Raw genomic sequence first — 17,140 nt, 5'->3', positions numbered from 1 at the left:
GTCTAAATATTTATTCAATTATTCAAGCCTTTTATTGTGCCCCGTAATGACCATCCAGTAAAATTAAGGATATAAAGGTAACTTTCGTAACATTTTACTGCTTTAGCTGATCAGTTAGTAACCAGTACAAAATTTAAATGTTGGATTTAAATCCCATACTACATTTCAGGCTTTAAATCTTGGAAAGTCCTTTATCTGACAAAGTGTTAATTGTTTATTTTACTGTTAATTTCACATGTGTTGTGCTTAGAACAGTGTGATAAATTCAGTTTTATAAATCAAATCTAATAATAATGTTATAAGCCAGATTCTACCTTTTACACAAGTTACTTGGATTCACACTGGTACCAGAAATCAGAATCAAACTCTGTTGTTCTTAAAGTTTTCTTAGTATTATTATAATATTCTGTTTTGACAATATAAAAATCTAGTAATCTTTTTTCACATTAAAGATTTAGTGTGAACAGGACTAATTTTAAGGTAAGAAAATGCCTTCTCTAGCATATGTTCAGTATGTGTTCACCTATAATGCAGATACAGTGTCATGTTTGAAGCTATTACTCATTGTTTGGCATTACTGTCTCCTATAATTAAAGAAAAACTCATGATATAATGAAATATTGCTGAAGATTAAAAACTTACTCATTTTGCTTAAAAAAATAAAAGCTAGAAGAAGGAATTAGAAACAGCATTGAAAGCTACAGTAGGTGATTCAGTTGTTTCAGCTATTGTTTCTTGTGTCGGCTCCAAATTCAAAGATACTCATTAAATTGAGTATATGGCAATAACAGACAAAGTGTTAATGGGGCAGCAGTGGAGTGTGTCAGGAAAATGAAGAGACCCTAAGGGGCTCACCATGCTGTTTATGATCAGCTAAATTCAGCAGCATTACCATAAATCCTCTAAAAGATACTGTACTGGACTTCTTATATATTCCTTCTCAGTCAAGGTAACATTCGAAGCACTTAGAAGCTGGGACTTAAACTAAGATAAAATACTCTTTCATAAACAAAACAGTTTGCATATAAAATATAGTAAAAACAAGCTTTGGTATTTCCCTATTGGTGGGGGGGGGGATGCAAAAATAACAACAAACAGAAGACTCATAGTGCTTTAAAAATGATGAATTAATATAAATGGAAAGGTTCTGCCATTTCACTCAGGGGAAAGGCCTATTCACAAAAGTGTCAGCATTTACTTCATAAGTGCAATTACATTTTAAAGGCCTGATCCCACAAACAATCAGTCAGATAAGTAGCTCAATTGAATATTCGGCATTACTCATGAGAGCAAGGACTATTTATGAGCTCCCTAAAGTCTTGACTCGCAGGATATTTTAAAAACATCATTTTGGGGTAAAAAATTAACCCTAGAATTTAGCTCTATTTTTTTAAAAAATACTGTAAATTACAACATTTTTGTTTACTGCATTATGAAAAAAGAGGTTTAAAATCTCTTACACATAACAATGCCTTGATGATGACCTGACTCTGCCTTTACACATTGACCTTAGTGAGAGTCTTCTCTAAGTAAAGGCAGAGCAATATATATATGCAGGATTCAGCCTAATATGGCTATTTTTTTTTTTTTTACTGATGTAGTGCAATGCTGAGAATGACAATACCATGCCATATGACTCCAATTATATACTCAACTCACGGTAAAAATTATATTTATACAATAAATGCAGTATTGAAACTCAGTGAACTGGCTGGTATTGTCTACTTTTCTATTTTTGTTTATATAGGAAATGCATTTTTGTCATTTCCAACTTTTGATCAGGCATTACAGAGTTTATGCTGTGAATTAATTTCCCTTTTTGTCGGGCTTCTACTTCAGCACCAAGGCTAGCGACTGTAACCATAGCAGTGTAAAGGCAACCCCCCTATGCCATCCATTATTCATTACTACTGACAAGTCAAGCAGAAAGCAGACAGCTAAACTTTGACTTCTGCAGCAAAATTTAACATATGAGTATTCACTTTCTCTCTTTCACTCTGTCTCCCTCATAAGCAAAAACTGATCCAAAAAAGGGTTTTTCTTTCCATTATAAATATAAATAATTATTCACCTGATCAATAAAACAGAATTCACTGCTTGCTTTTAAAAACAAAACCTCTTTTTCCCCTTTTTCTTAAAAATTTGGCCTAATTTTCAAAGGCACTAAGCTCTCATGACTGCTGCTGAAGTCACTGGGAGCTTCAGGCACTAACATCTTTGAAAATCAAACCACAGTTAAATTTAGTTCTCATGAAGCTAAGGAGCTCATAACACTGACTTTTGTGTACTTGGCCACACATTTTTAAGCCTTATCTCTAAATGCCTATCTATGTTTGCATGTGCAGTTACTTAACTATGTGTGCAGATGAAGTATTTGTGTGCGGAAATAATTATTAGAGTACCCGCCTAGATACCAGCTTGGTGAATACTCATACAAGTGTAAGTGGACAATTGTGCATGGCAATTTTGAAAACTTGGCACATACATTTTTAATGCTCTCTGATCCTGAACTGAACACTCATTTCAGTGACCTAAACATAATTTAAATTAGTTCTGCAGAGGCAGAAACAGAGGTTGCTCGTGTAAAAGTAAGGGTAGAATGTGTCCTATAGTGCAGTTACCATCTGTACTGCCTAGCTCCTAAGAAAAGGCATGTTTAAGGATAGACTAAGTGACTTGGACTCTGAGATGTGATAACCTAAGAATGGTGAAAACACCTGGACTTTATCTATTGTTACAAGCAAGAGATTTTTTTTTTAATTTTTTTTTTTTAGTAGTTGCACAAGCCCCTGGGCTCAATGTGCCTTGAAAACCTCCCATGAAAGGGCCACATCCTGATTAATGCTGATGAGCTGCAATTCCCACTGAAGTCAATAGGAGCTGCAGGTGCTCATTACTCATCAAGAGAAGGAAGGAAGGAAGGAAAACAATAAACAGGAATATGTTCAATAGCACACAGATCTCATGTAGATCCCTGCTATACTTGATGGGTTGTGTGCCTCCTTTCAGTGTAGATAAGTAACTCGGCTACAGTGGTCACTTGGATTGTTTATTGTAGTAATTTTCATTTGCTTAATATTTATTGTGAGGAAAGGTGAAATAATTGTAACCATTTCCAATAAGATAGGTAATTAAAAAGAACCAATAGGTTTAATATTAATATGCACAGGGTATTTGTGATTACAAGTAGACTTTAGAAGAGGACAGCTTATGTACATTAACAGATACCAAAATCCAAACTCTTTGATTACTCAGCCACTGCCTGAATCAAAACACAGTGGCCAATCCTACTCTTGCTGGCATCAGTGATTGCCAGCCTCTTCAGCAGACACAGGATCAAGCCCAGAGATTTCACTTCTGGAAACAAACGTAAGGATACTTTACATAAGAAGTGACAAGGAGTCAGCTGCCTTATTGTTCAGTCAGAATGTAATGGTCTGAATCCATTTTCAAAACAGAGTATTTATTTTGAGAGGAAACAGTAACTTTCACTGAATTGCTTGGGTCCTACCCACCCACAAAAGCAATACACTTATAGCTGTTGATGAGAATAAACGCTGGTGAGTCTTTACATTGCAGCTTATCTACATTTTACCATCAATAAAAAGTGCTACTGCCAATCCTATTTTGAGGCAAATCTAGGCCTCAGCCTCACACAGCACAACACAGAAAAAGGACAATTAAAATGGGCAATCTGAAATGGGAGGAATTAACACATGGAATGCCCTTGTATGTTGAGAAATGTGACATCCAGTGCTGACATTTAGTGCTCTCTGAAATTCTGAGACTGTGAACATTAAAGACAGACAGTGCATCAGCATCCTTGCACATTCTGAATGGCGTGTTTTCCTGATGTCACGCTTAGCTTAGGTATGATTAATGGTTCTAAGAATCAGTCACTGCCAAACAAGGATTTAAAATTAATGAGGAAACAATGTAACTGGCACTGAAGGGAGTTTTGGGGAAGGTTGCATGTATTTCTCAAAGTAGGAGCACAATTTTGCCTTTCTGAACCTGAGGCACACTGGCAGCATGGCTCACGGGACTGCTCTGAAGCACTACTTGCTGCTGCTCCAAATGAGCAGCAAACCCTGCCACTAGCATTAGCACTTAATGCCAAAGGTAGCATGCCTGAAGGACAATCAGGGGCCTGGCATTATCCCGAAGTGGGCTGACCACAGTACTTGTAGAGTGTTGCCAGGTAGGCTCCCACCTGGCATTCAAAGAAGCACAAAGTCCATATTCTGCTCTGCTCTCACATGAGTGCACTGGGAGCAGTGGAGAGACAGGTTCACTGCATTCTATCCCACTCACACAAAACAGGACAAAATTTTGCCATGGATCTTGAAATCTAACATCCTGCGACACAGCTCTTTATGCCAGGAGAAATGCTTTTAAAGGTAAAAGCTCTTGGTTTTAGAACAGGTTTCAGAGTAGCAGCCGTGTTAGTCTGTATTCGCAAAAAGAAAAGGAGGACTTGTGGCACCTTAGCGACTAACCAATTTATTTGAGCATGAGCTTTCGTGAGCTACAGCTCACTTCATCGGATGCATACTGTGGAAACTGCAGAAGACATTATATACACAGAGACCATGAAACAATACCTCCTCCCACCCGACTCTCCTGCTGGTAATAGCTTATCTAAAGTGATCACTCTCCTTACAATGTGTATGATAATCAAGGTGGGCCATTTCCAGCACAAATCCAGGTTTTCTCACCCCCGCTCCCCACACACACAAACTCATTCTCCTGCTGGTAATAGCTCATCCAAACTGACCACTCTCCTTACAATGTGTATGATAATCAAGGTGGGCCATTTCCAGCATAAATCCAAGTTTAACCAGAACGTCGGGGTGGGGGGTAGAAAAAAACAAGGGGAAATAGGCTACCTTGCATAATGACTTAGCCACTCCCAGTCTCTATTTAAGCCTAAATTAATAGTATCCAATTTGCAAATGAATTCCAATTCAGCAGTTTCTCGCTGGAGTCTGGATTTGAAGTTTTTTTGTTTTAAGATAGCAACCTTCATGTCTGTAATTGCGTGACCAGAGAGATTGAAGTGTTCTCTGACTGGTTTATGAATGTTATAATTCTTGACATCTGATTTGTGTCCATTTATTCTTTTACGTAGAGACTGTCCAGTTTGACCAATGTACATGGCAGAGGGGCATTGCTGGCACATGATGGCATATATCACATTGGTGGATGTGCAGGTGAACGAGCCTCTGATAGTGTGGCTGATGTTATTAGGCCCTGTGATGGTGTCCCCTGAATAGATATGTGGGCACAGTTGGCAACGGGCTTTGTTGCAAGGATAGATTCCTGGGTTAGTAGTTCTGTTGTGTGATATGTGGTTGTTGGTGAGTATTTGCTTCAGGTTGGGGGGCTGTCTGTAGGCAAGGACTGGCCTGTCTCCCAAGATTTGTGAGTGTGTTGGGTCATCCTTCAGGATAGGTTGTAGATCCTTAATAATGCATTGGAGGGGTTTTAGTTGGGGGCTAAAGGTGACAGCTAGTGGCGTTATGTTATTTTCTTTGTTAGGCCTGTCCTGTAGTAGGTGACTTCTGGGAACTCTTATGGCCCACCATGATTATCATACACATTGTAAGGAGAGTGGTCAGTTTGGATGAGCTATTACCAGCAGGAGAGTGAGTTTGTGTGTGTGTGTGTGTGTGTGTGTGTGTGTGTGTTTTGGGGGGGGTGGGTGAGAAAACCTGGATTTGTGCTGGAAATGGCCCACCTTGATTTTCATACACATTGTAAGGAGAGTGGTCACTTTGGATAAGCTATTACCAGCAGGAGAGTGAGTTTGTGTGGGTGGTTTTTGGAAAAAAGGTGAGAAAACCTGGATTTGTGCTGGAAATGGCCCAACTTGATCATCATACACATTGTAAAGAGAGTGGTCACTTTGGATAGGCTATTACCAGCAGGAGAGTGAGTTTGTGTGTGGGGGAGCGGAGGGTGAGAAAACCTGGATTTGTGCTGGAAATGGCCCAACTTGATTATCATACACATTGTAAGGAGAGTGATCACTTTAGATAAGCTATTACCAGCAGGAGAGTCGGGTGGGAGGAGGTATTGTTTCATGGTCTCTGTGTATATAATGTCTTCTGCAGTTTCCACAGTATGCATCCGATGAAGTGAGCTGTAGTTCATGAAAGCTTATGCTCAAATAAATTGGTTAGTCTCTAAGGTGCCACAAGTACTCCTTTTCTTCTTGGTTTTAGAAGTGTTTTAAAAGTTAAAAAAAAAATCATTCTGAGGTTCAGATTCACATCTTCAGTGCAGCATTGCGCAAAGAGCCAAAGCAGAAGAAAACGAGCAAGAGTACTCAAAGGGAGATACCAATGATTCTCCTTTTTGGACAGATACAGCTGTCTTCGGTGTCAGTCTAGATAGTACAATGACGGAATCTTCAGAAATGCTGATAGATTGAGAGAAATTCACACAAAAACACACCCATAAACGTTTACCAGAGTGTTAGGACATATATATATATCAAGTTGCAGTGGGGGAGGTTTAGGTTGGATATTAGGAAAATCTTTTTCACTAGGAGGGTGGTGAAACACTGGAATGCGTTACCTAGGGAGGTGGTAGAATCTCCTTCCTTAGAAGTTTTTAAGGTCAGGCTTGACAAAATCCTGGCAGGGATGATTTAATTGGGGATTGGTCCTGCTTTGAGCAGGGGGTTGGACTAGATGACCTCTTGAGGTCCCTTCCAACCCTGATATTCTATGATTCTATGATATCATTTTATAGTTCTACACTGACAATTTTAGCTCAGGTATTTTATTGGGAGTGCATGTGGCCAATGGGCATGGATTGCTGATGCCACTAAAAGGTGCCAGATTTTGGTTATAGCAATTTATATTCTGTGTATACTGTACAAGCTAGGAACTAAATTCTGTCCTTGGATAAAAATGCAGGGCTCCTTCTTACTTCCATGTGCCCTTGTACGTTGATCCAAGGCATAGTGTTACCTTTATAACTACAGATAGATTTTATAGATGGTCTACTGGAACTCCCATAATGAGTTATTTAACAGCCATGTACTTTTTAGAGCTAAATTAACAGCTCAGCTACAGTACCATGAAATGAATGGCATACCACCAAAAACAACAGACTTTCCAAAGTATCAGTGTTATCCTCAGTACAATACTAACATAACAGAAAACATGGTTTCTGCTCCAAGAAACTTACACTCTGCCACAGACAATAGACCAAGTAAGTAGACCAAATATTTATTACCAGGGCCCTACCAAACTCAGGATCCATTCTGGTCAATTTCATGGTCATAGGATTTTAAAAACCATAAATTTTACGGTTTCAGATATTTAAATCTGAAATTTCACAGTATTGTAACTGAAGGGGTCCTGACCCAAAACAGGGTAATGGGAGGCAACACCACACCATGCCACCCTCATTTCTGCACTGCTGCTGGCAGCAGCACTGCATTCAGAGCTGGGCTCCCAACCAGCAGCCGTGGAGCTTCCTGCAGCCAGGAAGGTTCTAACCTGGCCTCGGGAGCAGCCCATGCAGGAGAAGAGGATGTCCCATCCCACTCCAGCCCATCCAGGACTAGCAGCTGGAACCTGGTGCACAGTAGGAGTCCCTGGCTGGGGCACCCTCATCTCAGCCCCTCCCCATTTCCAGACCCAATGCTTGGTACTTAAAGAGGCATTGGGGCTGGCTGGGTGTGGAGGGGGTGACCACAGCAACTCCTGACTAGTCGCCCACCTGTAAGGCCAGCCCACCCTCCCACAAATTGATGACCCCCCATACAATGCCACCCTCACTCCTGTACTGCTGCTGGGAGCGACGTTGTCTTCAGAGCTGGGTAGCTCAGTGGTTTGAGCATTGGCCTGCTAAACCCAGGGTGGTGAGCTCAATCCTTGAGGGGGCCATTTAGGGATCCGGGGCAAAAATTGGAGAATGGTCCTGCTTTGAGCAGGGGGTTGGACTAGATGACCTCCTGAGGTCCCTTCCAACCCTGATATTCTATGATTCTATAACTCTCTGAAATCTGGTCTCCCTTACAACAGCCACATTTCACAGGGGAGATCAGATTTCACAGTCCATGACACATCTTTCAGTCCCATGAATTTGGATGGGGCCAATATAGGACTTATTATTGTCCATATTTTTAAAGCACACACCACCATGCTATCTGTGCACTGTTATGCATCTGATATATTTGATTTACGTTGTTAAGGTCTAAACATCACTGGTGCTTTTCTATATTTATATGTGCACAGAGAAAGTTAATATCAACCATTTTGCAATGTGCAATCCAGTTTCATAGGACAATAGTGTTTTGTTTTGTTTTCAATAGGCTACCCTGTTGAAATCCACTCAGTGTTTTACTGCTGCCAGAACATCAGAGGGAAGAAAAGGGATATTAGTGGTGGAGATCCCTAGATACCTAGCATATTATCCCACCACCTCAATGGCTATCACTCACTGTTTTCTGGTTACAAGTTACTGCAGTCCTTGACCAAGAGAAACTGCCATACCACAGTTAATTCTGGTGGGAGGGAATGCACTTTGAAAATGTAATATAGTACAAGAGTATTTCACATGAGTATACACTATGTTAAAGTTCCCAGTGCTAACAGGCAAACAACATGCAACTAAATTAAATGCAGAAATAGTCTCTGTTAGGGTTTTTTGAAAATGTTCTGGATCTCATCTCCTTTAGCAGAGTTGTTCTACACATGGAAACCCTTGATTTGGTGAGATCTTCATCCCTTTACACTGCTTAAAGAGTTTTAAAAGCTCCAGTTCCAGCTGGGGGAGGATTCCTCTTGCTCAGGACTATGGTAGACAGCAGTAAGGCTGCCTTGCAAGAACCCCCGCTCAAGGCCTGGCACACAGGGCATGCTGGGGGAAGGTCTGCATTACTGCAACCTTCAGGGTAGTGCTACAACTCACACAGCAGCCCAGTGAGGCTGCCATGAGTTCCGCAGGCTCTCAGGGCTTAGTTACACTGAGGCCCTCTCCACCCTTGGATCAGGAGGGCACAAAGATGACAAAGACATTTTGGCCCCACTTCCCGAACTACAAGCTCTAAGAGGCACAGCAAAGAAGCTCACCCTTTATCTCCAGCTCTGGAGAGTTTTACATTGCACTGTCCCAGAAGAGCATAGCTGATTCAGAATCCTTAAAGAATAGGTTGTCTATGATGTAACCAGGCCCCAAAGCATTAAGGGTCTTAACGATGGTGGCCAGAATCTTGAATCAAAGTGAAATGGGATCTTTATGATGAACGACTAATAGCGAGAGATACTTATAATAGCCTCCATAGTGCTCCCATTGAAGTCAATAGCAATTGGCAAAATTCCCATTTGATTGGATTGGGAGCAGGACAGCACCCATAAACTCAGGTAAAATGCTTTTAAAGTCTCTCCTTTTGCTGCCAGATTACCTGCAGACTATAAACTAGCACCATTGTCAGTAGTTTAGATGGATTTTCTTCCGGTTGCTGATTATTGGAAGTGATATACAGATCTAAGACTGAAATGAAGCAAAGCCAGCCCCCCACCCAAGACAAATTTTAACAATGTTAAATAGGATCTCTGATTTCAGTCTGAATTTAAAATACTCAGCACTATCATTGAAGCAAATAATATTTATTCCAGAAGGCCAAAGGATGCTGTTGCTTAAAATTTTCCAGTTGCTAATCAATAACCCCAACGGAAAAATTTAATCATGCAACAGCACAGGATATCTCAATAATACAAAATACAAAGAAAGAAATGCTCTTTATCTTCCATGATTAAGAAGCTTCAGGGAATATTAGCAGCTAAGTGCAGAGACTTTTTGCTTGCCAGACAGCTGTATAAAAATATGTCTGAGTCACAGTGGCTATGGATCTTCAAGTGCAAAGTGGAAGACAGAGTTTAAATAGATTGTGATTGAAAAAGATTAGTAGGATTGTGTAAATGTTGCATTTGCATCGTTCACAACAGTTGGACAAGCAGAAACAACAGTCTACAGGTAGTTCTCCAAGGGCTATTGTGTCCAGTGCGTGATGAGGAGAACCAGGGGCTCAGGTACCAAGGTGAAGAATGTGAGATACACAGAAAGACTAGCAGATGGGAAGGAAGAGGCAGAAGGGGTGGGGAAGATTATACATAAAATGATGTGTATTACATACAATATAAATCCCTAACATGAAATTCATATTTGCCACAACTTTTGACACCGCTTTCAATGGAGAGCTAAGAGCTCAGTACTTCTCGATAAGATATTTAAGTATTTTCTGTTCTGCTTCCTTAAGGAGTTCTGTATTATAATCTCTAAAATATATTTCAATTCTATACTATACAAGTCTTAACGTGGGTTTTTTTTCAAAAAGTTTTACTTTTTTTGTTTTAAATAGAAATAACATGCGGGATACAGTCTACAAAATGAAACATTGCAGGAAGGCTGAGAAAATAAATTAGTTAAAAAAAGCAAAGCCATCACTGCATCACTAGGTTTCATGAAAACAGCAGTAGATCTTTGAACAGTAAATCTGAAAAGACATTATAGGAAATGAGAAGCAAATTTCCTCCTTTATTTTGCTGATACCCAGTTGCAACAGAAAAATCAAGAAAAAACATATGACAAAAATTTAGCCTTAATTAACTTAAATAACTCTTCTTAATCACAAAATTTTGTTCAGAAAAGATTGCTACCATAAGGTAAAACAGGTTGCAGGCTGCAGTCCTTTATGTAAAAGCAAATGTCAAAAGAAAAGCTCTGATATTTGGTTGTAGGCTCCCACTTTTCACATAGGCATTTCCTAAATCCATGTTTGATGAGCTTCCCCAGCTATAAATTCTGTAAATTCCCTCTGGAGCAGTACAGAGTGTGCTTCATGAAAATGTCATCTGCCAGTGCGGCAATTACTCACACTCCAGCAATCATGTGCACAATGCAGAATGGGTCGAATTCAGGTGAGAACGAGAACCAGCAATCAAGCCTCTGGAATTGAGAACAAAGCCATTTTCTTTCATTTGCCATCAACACAACCATCAAGGCCTTAATTACAAGGCAAGTGTCAAGCCTGGCTGCTGAAAGGCTTATTATTATACAGCTCAGCTTCAAATCAGTTTTGTATTGATGAACTGCAAAAATGAGGAAGCCAGTTTAGCCGCACAAGAAAAAAAACAGGGACTAAATGATTAGATGATTGGCAGGGAAAAACAGGGACATTTTATATATATATTAGATAGCAGGGTGGGGAAGGAGGGGACGCGACAAAACACCTGAAATATATCTATAAATACATTTCCCAATATAACAGAAAATCTGTGTAGTCCAAGATTTAAAGTACATTTGCTTTTATTGTAGCACTCACAAAGGCTCCCATTCTATCTTAAGGTGATGGAGTATTTTCCTATGATTATTCTCAGTCTTATATTTAACTGTATGTGTATATTAGACAGAAAGACACACACAGACAAGATTAGGTATATCCACATGCCCTTACACAATTGTCCTACTAGTGCTCGATTAGTCCCCATCTTTATGAGCTAACTGAACACTAAAACAGAAGTTCCAAAAATACCCCTTACATTTTGTAAGCAAAAGGCATAGTCTGTGGTGATTCAACTGAAATATCAACGATCAGCTACAGAGTAGCTTAAAAAAAATTAAAAAAAGAAGTCTTACTTTTCAGCACTTTCCAGAACAATAATTTTGGACATAATACATAACATACTATTACAGCAAGGTCTGATTTTTGGAACAGCTGTGTATGCAACATGAGCATTAGACTAACCACTGGATTCCGTTCGGATCTTTTGGGTATTTCCACCCATGCCTTGACTCATTCTGTGCATGTCCTATGTGACTGGAGGAATATGTGCTCAGCCTAGTGGTCTGCCCTTTTGATATCTAAGACAAATGGCCACATCAGCAGCAAGTAAGAAAGCGTTTAGGTCAGCGAACATTTTACTATCAATTTTATGTATCAACCTGGTGGAAACACATTTTACCTAATATAGTGACAGTCCAAAGTCCTTATTCTGATCCCTACATTGCATTGATATACATCAGATGAATCTGCTATATATTTTATTTCTTGCAGCCATCTCACCACTTTCTGCAAGTTGAAGATTAAGTGGCCCATGTTTCAGCAGGATATTAAAGTATTTGAAATCAACAAAATGGGAAGACATAGATCAAAACAAAAAGTTATGAGGTGATCATGTTGATAGTCAAATGATTATTTTGTTGCTTTACATATTGTAATGTGATGGTCTGATCTGAATCACGTACTTCACATATGTATTACCTACAGCAAAACTTCATACAAAGTCAAACATTCAAAAGTTGGGAAATTACTGAATTATGTTACCTCTTGACAATGGCCCAAGATATTTCAAGGAAAGACAAAAGAATGAGAATTCAATAGCATTATTATAAAATTGCATTTTAAAAGCAAAGGGGGTGATTTTTTTTCCAAAAAAACAAAATGTAGTTAGGCTCCTAGAACCAGATTTTTAAAGTTTTTAGGTGCCTGCAAAGGTAGATGGCTGCCTAGTGCAGTGGTCCCCAAATTGTGGGGGGTGCCCACCTAGAAGGGCATGAAGGAATGCTTGGCAGGGCCGGGGAGAGGGCACGGGCCAGCCCCACTCCACCCTCAGCTCTGCCGCGACCCCAACTCCTTGATGAGGCTCCACTCCCAACCCTGGCCTTGTCCCTGACAGTGGCCCCGATCCCAGCCCCAACCCCACCCCCAGCCATGGCTCCACTCCTGGCCCTGGCCCTACACTAGTCCAGCCCTCCGCCTCGGCCGCAGCTCCACTTCTGGCTACAGACCTGCCACCAGCTGTGGCCCCAGCTTCATCCCCCTTATCTCTCTCTGTGCCATGCCCTGGAGCCACAGCCCCACTCCTGGCCCTGACTCCAGGGGTGGGGCACGGATAGCATGAAGGAGGGGGTGCTACTGTGAAAAGTTCAGGGACCACTGGCCTAGTGGGATTTTCAGATGCCCCTAAATGCCAAATGTCCATTAATTTCAAGAAGAGTTAGGCACCTGTGTGTTTTCAAAAATCCCACTGGGCATTTATCTGCATCTGTGGGCACCTAAATACTTACAATTCTGGCCCCTACCTCCTACTGAAATTCAATGAGAGTTGGGCATCTACCTCTACTGTCTAGCACCCATCAACCCTTAACCAGGGGGCGGAGCTACTCAGGAAGAACACGGGTTTAAAAAGAGCCCACTCCTAAGTGACCAGAGGAGCTAGTGAGCAGGAGCACCTAACAAGGGAGTTTGTAAGGGAATTTAGAGAGGAATGGGGGAGAGGGGGCTAGATACATTTAATTATCATTCTTCAAATGTAAGGCAATAAACACCCCTTGATAAAAACAAAACAACAATAAAAGAAAGAGCTGCAGGAGTAAAAAGAGAATGCAGGCAGGATTCCAGCAACAGAGTGGGGGCTACCCAGTTTATTGCACTGAATGCAGCATGTACAATTACCTGCCTTATGGGTGGGTGGAATATGTGTGCATTCAGTGCAAGGAGTTCCTGGCCCTCGGAGACCGTGTACTTTGGAGACCAGAGTGGCTGAACTGGAGGAGCTAAGGGAGACAGAGGTATCCAGATGAGACTTTCCGGGACATGGTAGACCAGTCCTATCCCAAGTCTGACAGCCTCCTATGCTGATGAGAAAGATGAAAGTCTCAGGGACAGAGAACATCCAGCTGGAGCTGAGGAAACAATTCCATAGTTGGGACTCTCCTTCCAGGTGATGTCATGGAATCCTCTCACACTGAGGATAGCTCTCTGGGGTAGGGAATTCTCGTTATTAGGAAGAGATAGGTAATAGTTATGGGGTATTTGATCATTAGAAACATAGATAGCTAGGTTTATGGTGACCAAGACAACCACATGGTGACTTGCCTGCTGGGTGCAAAGGCTGCAGATCTTTTGAGACATCAAGACAGATTTATGTGTAGTACTAGGGAGTACTACAGTGTCATGGTACATGTAGGTACCAATGACATAGGGAACGATAGGAGAGAAAGGTCCTGGAGGCCAAATTTAGCCTGCTAGGTAAGAGATTGAAGTCCAGGACCTTTAAGGTACCATTCTCTGAAATGTTTCCAGTTCCACACACAGGGCCAGTTGGACAGGCAGAACTGCAGGGACTTAATGCCTGGGTGAGATGATGGTGTAGGGAAGAGGGGTTTAGATTTATTAGGAAAGGGGAACCTTTTGGGAAAGGAAGGATGGACTCCACCTTAACCAAAATGGAACCAGACTGCTGGCACTGAAAATTAAAAAGATTGTAGAGCAGTTTTTAAAAAAAGGGCTGGGGGAAAGGCGACAGGTGCGGAGCAGCACATGGTTCAGACAGAGACATCCCTGGGGGAAGGATCTATTAACGGAGATTCTCTATGTCCTAGTAAGGAGGAGAGAATGGAAGATAATAAAATATGGGTAGGATCCAATGAGAAATAGTTAAATGAAGAAGAATCCCATTCAATTACATCACATAATGGAAGACCGCTAAAAAGTGACAATTTTTAAGTGATTATACACAAATACTAGAAGTCTCAATACTAAGATGGGTGAGCTTGAGTGCCTTGTATTAAATGAGGATATTGATATAATAGGCATTACAAAAACTTGGTGGAATGAGATAATCAATGGGACATGGTAATACTAGGATACAAAATACATCAGAAGGGCAGAATAGGTCAGAGTGATGAGGAAGTGGCATTATATGTGAGAGAAAGCATAGAGTCAAATGAACTAAAAATCTTAAGTGAACCAAACTGTACCATAGAATCTCTATGGATAGTAATTCCATGTTTGAATATAAGAATATACCAGTAGGGATATACTACTGACCACCTGACCAGGATGATAGTGACTGAAATGCACAGGGAGAATCAAGAGGCTATAATAATAAAAAAACTCACTAATAATGGTGGGGGGGGGGGAGAAGGGATTTCAACTATCCCCATATTGACATATCTCAGGACAGGATGCAGAGATAAAGTTTTTTGACACCTTAAATGACTGCTTCTTGGAGCACCTAGTCCTGGAACCCGCAAGAAGAGAGGCAATTCTTGATTTAGTCCAAAGTCGAGCACAAGATCTGATCCAAGAGGGGAATATAGCTGAATCGCTTGGTAATCGTGACCATATATAATTAAATTTAACATCCCTCTGCAGGGAAAACACCACAGCAACCCAACACAATACCATTTAATTTCAGAAAGGGGGGGGCTACACAAAAATGAGGAAGTTAGTTAAACAGAAATTAAAAGGTACGGTGCCAAAAGTGAAATCCCTGCAAGCTGCATGGAAACTTTTTAAAGACACAATAATAGAGACTTAATTTAAATGTATACCCCAAATTAAAAAAAACATAGTAAGAGGACCAAAAAAAAAAGTGCCACAGAGGCTAAATAACAAAGTAAAAGAAGCAGTCAAAGGCAAAAAGGCATCCTTTAAAAGTGGAAGTTAAATCCTATGGAGGAAAATAGAAAGGAGCATAAACTATGGCAAATGACGTATAAAATATAATTAGGAAGGCCAAAAAAGAAACGGAAGAACAGCTAGCCAAAGACTCAAAAAGTAACACACACAAAAAAATTAAGTACAGCAGAACCAGGACGCCTGCTAAACCAGTGAGGCCACTGGACAATCGAGATGCTAAAGGAGCACTCAAGGATGATAAGGTCATTGCGGAGAAACTAAATGAATTCTTTGCATCAGTCTTCAAAGCTGAGTATGTAAGGGAGATTCCCAAACCTGAGCCATTCTTTTTAGGTGACAAGTCTGAGGAACTGTCCCAGACTGAGGTGTCAGTAGAGGAGGTTTTGGAACAAATTGATAGAGCCCTGCATGGATACAAATTTATACCTGTGGATGCAGATATTCACAGAACCTCAGGGCTCTCCCGGGAACTGCAGTGGTGAAAGGAGGAGAACATGGGGCCGCCACTCCCAGGAGCCAGTGCTCCTCTGGGTACAGCTGTACTGCCCCAAGCCCCACCCACTAGGGAGGGCAGCAGGCTCACCGGCAGCGGTCCCTGGTCGTGCTCTTGTGTTCAAGCGGCGCACATGCCCCCAGACAGGAGACACAGACAGCTGCATGGAAGGGACAGCGGCAGCATAGATGAACACAGTTTGTTGGGGAAGAGTCAATATGGTTATTGTAAAGGTCAGTCATGTCTCACCAATCTACTAGAATTCTTTGAGAGGGGTCAACAAGCATGTGGACAAGTGTGATATAGTGGATATAGTGGACTTAGATTTTCAGAAAGTCTTTGACAAGGTCCCTCACCAAAGGCTCTTAAGCAAAGTAAGCAGTCATGGGATAAGAGGGAAGGTCCTGGCATGGATCAGTAACTGGTTAAAAGATAGGAAACAAAGGGTAGGAATAAATGGTTAGTTTTCAGAATGGAGAGAGGTAAATAGTGATGTCGCCCGGGGTCTGTACTGGGACCAGTCCCATTCAACATATTCATAAATGATCTGGGAAAAGGGGTTCAACACTGAGGTGGCAAAATTTGCAAACAATACAAAACTACTCAATATAGTCCAAAAGAGACTGCGAAGAGTTACAAAGGTATCTCACAAAACTGTGTGACTGGACAAGAAAATGGCAGATGAAATTTTGTTCTGATAACTACAAAGTAATGCACATTGGAAAACATAATCCCAACTATGCATACAAAACAATGGGATATAAATTAGCTGCTACCATTCAAGAAAGATCTTGGAGTCATTGTGGACAGTTCTCTGAAAACATCCATCCCATGTGCAGCAGTCAAAAAAGCCAACAGAATGTTGGGCATCATTAGGAAAAGGATAGCTAATATGATGGAAAATATATTGCTTCTATATAAATCGATGGTATGCCCACATCTTGAATACTGCATGCAAATCTGGTCACCCCATCTCAAAAAAGATATCTTAGAATTGGAAAAGGTTCAGAGAATGGAAACAAAAATGATTCAGGGTATGGAAAAGCTTCCATATGAGGAGAAATTAAAAAGACTGGGACCTTTCAGCTTGGAAAAGAGATGACTAAGGGGAGATATAATAGAGGTCTATAAAATCTTGACTGGTGTGGAGAAAGTAAATAGGGAATTGTTATTTACTCCTTCTCATAACACAAGGACTA

At 40.8% G+C, this 17,140-nt stretch overlaps 1 protein-coding gene across 9 annotated transcripts in view; it reads right to left on the bottom strand.

Moving 5' to 3' along the window:
- MYT1L (myelin transcription factor 1 like) overlaps window positions 1-17,140 on the bottom strand; it is a 380,619-nt gene that overhangs the window by 269,744 nt on the left and 93,735 nt on the right. The gene's annotated exons all lie outside the window — the stretch shown is intronic.

The sequence above is a fragment of the Lepidochelys kempii genome, chromosome 3, assembly GCF_965140285.1.
Source record: "Lepidochelys kempii isolate rLepKem1 chromosome 3, rLepKem1.hap1, whole genome shotgun sequence".
Lineage (NCBI taxonomy): Eukaryota > Metazoa > Chordata > Testudines > Cheloniidae > Lepidochelys > Lepidochelys kempii.
Note: the sequence above shows the minus strand (reverse complement) of the source record. Positions and strands in the feature narration are given on the sequence as shown.